The sequence below is a fragment of the Neofelis nebulosa genome, chromosome 13, assembly GCF_028018385.1.
Source record: "Neofelis nebulosa isolate mNeoNeb1 chromosome 13, mNeoNeb1.pri, whole genome shotgun sequence".
NCBI lineage: Eukaryota > Metazoa > Chordata > Mammalia > Carnivora > Felidae > Neofelis > Neofelis nebulosa.
Genome location: NC_080794.1, coordinates 24,211,968 through 24,218,351, shown reverse-complemented (window position 1 = coordinate 24,218,351; position 6,384 = coordinate 24,211,968).

Here is a 6,384-nt window from a genome sequence, read left to right as displayed (position 1 = left end):
ACCCATTTAACACAAATTTACTTTCTTTTCCCCTCAACAAAAAATGTATTGCCATTCTTTGTATCTTTCTTACAACCTCCTATTTTCCAACAAAACTGCTTTCCTTATTTCCATCAGTCTTAAGAACACTTAGCAGAATTTTAACTTTTAGAACCTTAGTCTCCAATGAAAACTTAATAAGCAGTTGAGAACTCTTTGCACCAGAATTCTTTAGATGGCTAATTCATGAGTCAGTTAAGCACAAAGCATGTTTTCAAATAGGTCCAAATAGCCTTAGTTCCTATGCATTAAGGAGTTCCTCTGCATAAGTTCCTGTGCATTAAAATCACAGAGGCGACTGGGTGACTCAGTCGTTAAGTGTCCGACTGCGGCTCGGTCACGATCTAGCCGTTCATGGGTTCAAGCCCTACGTCGGGCTCTGTGTCGACTGCTCAGAGCCTGGAGACTGCTTCGGTTTTATGTCTCCTTCTCACTCTGCACCTCCCCACTCACACTCTGTTTCTCTGTCTTTTCTCTCTTCAAAAAGGATAAACATAAAAAGTAGAAAAGAAAGAAGTTAAAAGACCACTTGTATGTCCAATGATGAAAGATTTCCCCTGCAATCTCTTTGGAAAGGACATAGATGTCCCATGAACGTCTTGTCATTCACCGTTTAAACTTAAAAGCACAAGTCTAAAGTCTCAGGTTTCCAAAGACTTTGAAAGCTATCTTCAGAATTACCCAAGTAATTAACCATTTAAGACAGTTGAAATTAACCATTATTTCAAGTCCTCATTTGGTGACAAATTGCAATCGAGATCCATTGAGCATATTTGACCTTTCATAAAGATTGATAGAATAAATTTTCACACTGAATGCTGATAACTCTAAAGACAGGTCTATCTTAATGAAACCGGCAAACTTCATTTAGCTGAAACACGGAATTGGTTCACCTACACCCACAGAAAAGACCTACACTCATTTGTTCCACTGTTATCAGTTTTTACCAGAGATGTCAGTGGGCTCCAAGAACCTGAAGTGTGTGGTGCAAGGGAATGCTCTTTTTCCCTTGATATTTAGCATGGGAAGAGGGGCCGATGGTGCCTAAGGCACTGAGGGTGGTAAGGGAACCAGTTCTATAGGCCCCACACAAGCTGGTGCAGAAACAGGAGGAAGGGGAGGGGAAGGCAGAAGAGTTGTGGTGCCAGCAGAAGGCAGAGAAGGAAAATTTCCCGGGTCTAATCTTGTCAGCTGGGACAGAAGAGCTGACACCATGTCTTTTGTTCCACCAAAGTGGAATAAGGCAGTTCAAGTCAGGCCGGAAAAGACAGGGAATTTCCCCGAAATAAGTGGATTTTCAGCAGCTGCCTGGGAAATTTCCTTAAAAGTCTCCATCTTGAGGTAACCTAAGCACAGTTGTCTCCAGTTATAGCCCCTAACCCACGAAAGGAATGAGGGAGAGGCCCTCATATCTATCATGCAGAGAGGAAGCGTCCGTGTTACCCTTTCAAGGATTGCCTCTCTTACCTTCAGTGACTGAGTTCTGAGTTCTCTCAGGAGGAGGCCTATTTAGACAATTTTCATCCAACATATCAAGGGGGAGCTCACTTGCCTAGCTACTGACCAAACACATTCTGCAAGAAGCCCCTGTGTCCCATTAGCCACCAAGGGCTGGACCTAGGGCAACAGCCATCCATTTGCCCTGTTTAGTAAAGCCATGTAGTGTTACAGGATCAGTCCTTTCCACATTTTGCAAACCCAACTGTTTCCAGTGGGTTCAAAAGGCATCCTAAGGGAGAATCCTTGCGGACCAAAGAGGAACTCCCATGTTCCACCTCAAGAGAAAAGGGGAGAGAGAAGGTCCATTACCCCTAGAATCCATCCCGACTCCCCAGTAGCATCCCCCACACAGGATATGTCAGGGGTTCCCGAAGTGTCAAAGCGACCCGAGACATCCCTTGAACAAAATCACTATGACTGCCAACCAGGTGGCGAAGGGTTCCTGAAGGAGGGATGCTAGCCTCCCCACCCCCACCGGCTTCCCCATTGCATTCTAGACAACAGATGGGTGCCTGACTTACAGACCCGCGTCTCCTTTGCTGAGAAGGCAGAGAAGGAACTGCCATTTTCAACCCATGGAAATACTAGAAGAGTTTGACAAGGGGATATGACCCAATTTTTAGTAGTTAGTAGAGGACATTGAGGGAAAACAGAAGAGAAATCCATCATGATATAAGTGACATTCCAACCCACATAGTCTTCATAGTGAACCTCCCTAGGAAATGGCGCCCTGTTGGGTTTTAATTCAGTCAGGTACTGGTTTCAGTCAGTTCTCAGTGGAGATCTGGCATGCAGAAGAGGCTACCCCAGAGATATGGAGGGGGGTCACATTCGATCAATGAGGAGGAATCCTCACACACGGGAGTCTTAAGATTGGCAGACATGGTGTCACTTAGGTGGCTGTCCACTGCCCAAGACAGACAACTTTAGACATGGAAAGGAATAAAGAGAGGGCATCAAGTTTCTGCATCTCACTGCCATTCTGGCCAAGGTCTTAACTTCCAACCAGAAGGCAGGCTTTCTCCTCCCCGTAGAGTCGCCACAGCCTAGAGGATTGCAGCCAGAGCAATCCCCACAAAAGTGTTCCCATAAGACCCTGTGCTGGTTTCAAGGTGTTGTCAAAGGCCTAAAGGCATTAAGGAATTTAATTTTTCCCGTGCCTTTGTTTCCGACATTAGTACAGCAAGGGCTTAAGCCCCTGTTCTTGGGTAGCAGGGGTGTCCAAGGGATATTCCTCAGATCCCCCATGGGCTGGCAGGGGGCGGCTAACTTGCGGTTTACTCTCAGTCTGGCTCATGCTCCATAACTCTTACCCTGTCAATTGCCGCCTTTTAAGCACCAAGTGATAAGTGAAAGGGGGTCAATGGATCTTTTTGTAAATCAGCAAATGGTTGCTTTCAGGTAGCATGGTAGCAGAATGGGAGCTCTCCACCATTCCCTGGGTTTACACTGAGTTATGGACAAGCCCAATGTGCCTGGTGGGAACCAATAAAGACAGAAAATCAGCAAGTTTTGGGGTGCCTGGGTAGCTCAGTGGGTTAAGCAGCTGACTCTTGATTTCAGGTCAGGTCATGATCTCAAGGTCATGAATTGAAGCCCTGCATCTGGCTTTGAACTCATGGCATGAAGCCTGCTTTGGATCCTCTCACCCTCTTTCTGCCCCAACCTTGATCAATATCTTAGGAAATTACAAGACAAAGGCAATGTTAACAGTCTAATCTCCAGAAAACTACTCAATTTCCTGATGGGCCTGTATCACTCACCTCTCCATAGTGATGGGGGGGAATAAAGGCAAGAAGGAAATGTCAGATCAAATAGGATTACCTAGGGTGCCTTGGTGGCTCAGTGGGTTAAACTTCTGACTTTGGCCCAGCTCATGATCTCAGGGTTCCTGAGTTCCAGCCCCATGTCGGGTTCTGTACTAACACCTCAGAGCCTGAAGACTGCTTCGGATGCTGTCCCTCTCTCTCTCTCTCTCTGTCCCTCCCAGACTCATTCTCTCCTCCTCTCTCTCTCTGTCTCTCTCTCAAAAAAGAAATAAACATTCAAAACATTAAATTTGAATTTTTTTGTAATCTGTAGTAATTGACAATTATTTGAAGCTGGCAGAGGAAAATTGTTCTCCAAGATCTTCCTATCTTAATTGCTTTCCTAGAGGGAGAAATTACCTTAGTTTGACAAAAGCTCGGCTTCCATTGATCTGTGAGTCTTTAGCTGATGAATGTCTCCTTGGAAACTTGCCTTTAGACTTTACCTTCCCCAAACCCCTAGGATATAACCAGACTTCATAAGCCCAGTGCAGGCAGCTCTTCCTGCCCACAGGTCCTATTCCACTGCTTTAATAAAATCACCTCTGTGCACCAAAGAAGTCTTCAAGAATGCTTTCCGGGACGTCAGCTCTTAACCACACAAACCACACCATCACCCCGCAAAATTTTATCACGCTATACCTGAGATCCTTTCTGCAAGCTCTGTACATTCTTACCTCAGGTCAAGGAGTCTTTTGGCCTTCACCTGTCTTCCAGCTCTTTCCTTCAATGTATAAAGGCAGGGGTAATTAGGTGATGGTGTTGGCTCTGAGCTAACACTTACATGAGTGGAACCGGGCTCTGGTCTTGTCCACTTTGATCCTTTTCTTGGCTGACCAGCTCTGAGATTGCAATGTGCAAAGGCAACACTTCAGCTATTAGGAGTGCAGGCATTTCAGGCAGCAGGGGGAAGGTGTCAGCAAGGTGACCATTGGCATGCCTACCACAGCCTACCAAGCACCAGGTTCTCAGTAAGATGATAATGCTCCCTCAGTGATATCAGAAAGAGATTTGTCCAGGTGGGACAAAGGTGTGGGAGCTTGCTGCCAACTGCTGGGATATTGCTGTCTGGGTGGCAGCTGCATTGCTCCTGACTCCTTCCTGCTGATATATTCATTTTGCCCTAGAAGGAAGGCAGGCTGCTTTTCACCCAGCCTTCTGTCTGCAGGCAAACCTCTTGTGCTCAATGCTTTCCAACGCACTGGGGTACCTGCTTCCTGTTGCCGGTGTAAGTTTTCCAGGGAAGCCCATGAAGCACTAATTTTCCAAGCTTTCCCACATCCAGGGAACCTGATATAAAAAAGTTGACAATTAAAAATCAGAAGGGTGGCTTCCAGACTCCTGCTACCAAACACCACAGGGAAGAACTTGCCAATAAATAAAAATGATGATTATGATGATAATCATAACCACAATAATAACAAGTGAGAATAAAAACACTAAGTGCCTACGTTTTTCACCTCAGATGAGAATGGAATGAAGCTGGGACTGCAAACATGAGCACCATTTCTCAGGCAAGCTATTTGTCCTGAGAGTAAGAAGGAAAATCTGTGGGGTTGGGATGTAAGGAAGCACTAGTCACAAGAGCACTGCATCCTGAGCTAAGTAGGGCAGGAAGTCTTCTGGCTCTGGCCATCCACTTACAACCAGTGGGCAGAGGCACTCGCGACCTATCTCAATGTTGGCTTCTTTGTGCTGGCTGGCAGCCATGTCTGTGGAATTGGGTTCTGGTCCCCGTGTCCTTGAATGGACGGTCTGCCATACCACCTGGGGTAAACAATGCTCATGCTCCAACACTGGACTTCTCACCATGTGGTTACCTCACAGCAACCTGTGGGACAGGGTCACAACAGCCCGCAGGCTAACAAGCACACAGGTCTCAGTTAGGGAGGGCAATGTTTCCTTGGGAATCGCCATGTGTTAGCTGCTTGTGAATGCTGGGCACTCTCTGAGTAACAGTCACATGATTCCTGACTCTGACCTCTGATCTCCAACTTCCCATTCACAGGAGTGAAGATGGCTCCCTCCCAGTAACACTTGCCCCATTTCAGAAGATTTTTGCCTTCTCTTGCCAAGAGAGGTGTCACAGGTGAGCCCATGCAGAACCCATTGTCCGCGCTCCCCTGTATCTAGGGCAACGTTGCAGGACTCCACAATTAAAATCGTAGAGACATATTTCCAGGCTAAGAATCTCAATCATTCACTGGAATACTTGTTTAGAAAGGGATCAAGGGAGTCAGAAGGGATGCAGTTGGGTCCAAACCCTGTCCCAGATAATGGAATAAATCTGTGAATGAAGTGACTGGCACGATTCCCCAGGGAAGCTTGGGGTCCTATGACTATGGAAAACCTGTGGGGGTATAGACCAAAGAACATATTTTAGCTACACTTGGGAGCCTGAATGTAGCAAAAGAAACCCTACATCTGACATCAGTGTAAGGGGTTGGGCACTTGCCAGCTTTGCAGCTTTTCCTATCCTTGGGTAAAAGCAGTGGTGATCTGGAGGGCAGAGTCACAATAGGAGTTGATACCCCAGTCTGTAGGACTGGGTTTGTTTCTACTTAGTTTTTTGAGTCATTTCTTTGATGTTCACCTGCTGGCGAAACAACTGGGCATGCATGATCCCTGAGAGTCTCCGAAGGCAGCATGTTGAGGCAGTCTATGGCAGGGCAAATAACACAGTAAATAGTCCCTGCACAACAAGAGACTTCAACACCCCACTTTTTGAGGAGGACATGTTTTCATTGATATCGGAAATTAGTTGTTCGGAGGGTTGAAAACAACCTTCATGTGTGCTCACTGGGAGTTAATCTGCCCTATCTGTAATGAGAAAGAATGAAATCAAGTCATTGGCAGCAATGTAGATGGAACGGGAAGGTTGTATGCTGAGCGACATAAGTCTGTCAGAGAAGGATAGGTATATGTTTTCACTCACATGTGCTTCTTGAGAAGCTTAAGAGAAGAATGTGGGGGAAGGGAAGGGGAAAAATAGTTACAGAGAGGGTTGGAGGCAAACCATAAGAGACTCTTAAATAGA